The sequence below is a fragment of the Octodon degus genome, unplaced genomic scaffold, assembly GCF_000260255.1.
Source record: "Octodon degus isolate 3935 unplaced genomic scaffold, OctDeg1.0 scaffold00113, whole genome shotgun sequence".
NCBI lineage: Eukaryota > Metazoa > Chordata > Mammalia > Rodentia > Octodontidae > Octodon > Octodon degus.
The window spans coordinates 8,268,482-8,269,502 of NW_004524689.1; the positions used below are offsets into that span (position 1 = coordinate 8,268,482).

Below are 1,021 nucleotides of genomic sequence, written 5' to 3' on the forward strand. Positions count from 1 at the left end.
GTGGCCAGCTCAGCCCACCGGAGCTGGCTGGCATGTGGTGCTGGGGGATCGAACCGCGGTCCCTGTGCTTTGCCAAGCTTGTTCCAAGTAGGTGCCCTAGACCACTGAACCATCTCTCCAGCCCAAAAACCCGAATTCTAAGTAAAGAGCAAATTCTTTCCTTTTGCTGTGGCGGCCACAGCCATGAGTATGCTCAGGCTGCGGAAGAGGCTGGCCTCCAGCATCCTCCGCTGCGGCAAAAAGAAGTCTGGTTGGGCCCCAGTGAGACCAATGAAATCGCTAATGCCAGTTCCCGTCACAGATCCGGAAGTTGATCAAAGATGGGCTGATCATCCGCAAGCCTGTGACCGTGCATTCTCGGGAGCGATGGCGGAAGAACACCTTGGCTCGCCGGGAAGGAAGGGCAGGCACACGGGCATCGGTAAGCAGAAGGGTACAGCCAACGGCCGGAAAAAATAAAAGATAAGTTGACCTGAATGTGCAGAATGTGGATCCTGCGCAGGGGGCTCCGGAGATACCGGAAATCCAAGATCAAGCGGCACATGTACCACACCCTGTACCTGAAGGTGAAGGGGCATGTGGTCAAGAGCAAGTGGGTCCTCCTGGAGCACATGCACAAGCTGAAAGCGGACAAGGCCCACCAAAAGCTCCTGGCTGCCCAGGCCGAGGCTCGCAGGTCGGAGACCAAGGAAGCGCACAAGTGCCGAGAGGAGCGCCCGCAAGCCAAGAAGGAAGAGACCAAGAGCCTGACCAAGGAGGAGGAGACGAAGAAGTAGTGCCCTGTGTGTACCGAGAGCAGACAGGTCCCAAATAAAAGAGCTCTTGTCCATTCAAAAACAAAACAAAACACCAAAACAAACACACAAAAGAACCCCAAAACAAAAAAAACCCTAAAGAGCAAAAATAAAAGATAAGAGACTGGGTGTGGTGGTGCACACCAGAAATCTCAGTGTTTGGGAGGCTGTAAACAGGAGGATCACTATGAGTCTGATCTGTGTAGTGAGACCCTGTACTAATTACA

The 1,021-nt window shown here is 53.4% G+C and overlaps 1 pseudogene; it reads left to right on the forward strand.

Annotated features, from left to right (window-relative positions):
• Positions 1-366: 366 nt before the first annotated feature.
• On the forward strand, positions 367-776 carry LOC111811977 (annotated as a pseudogene).
• Positions 777-1,021: the final 245 nt, after the last annotated feature.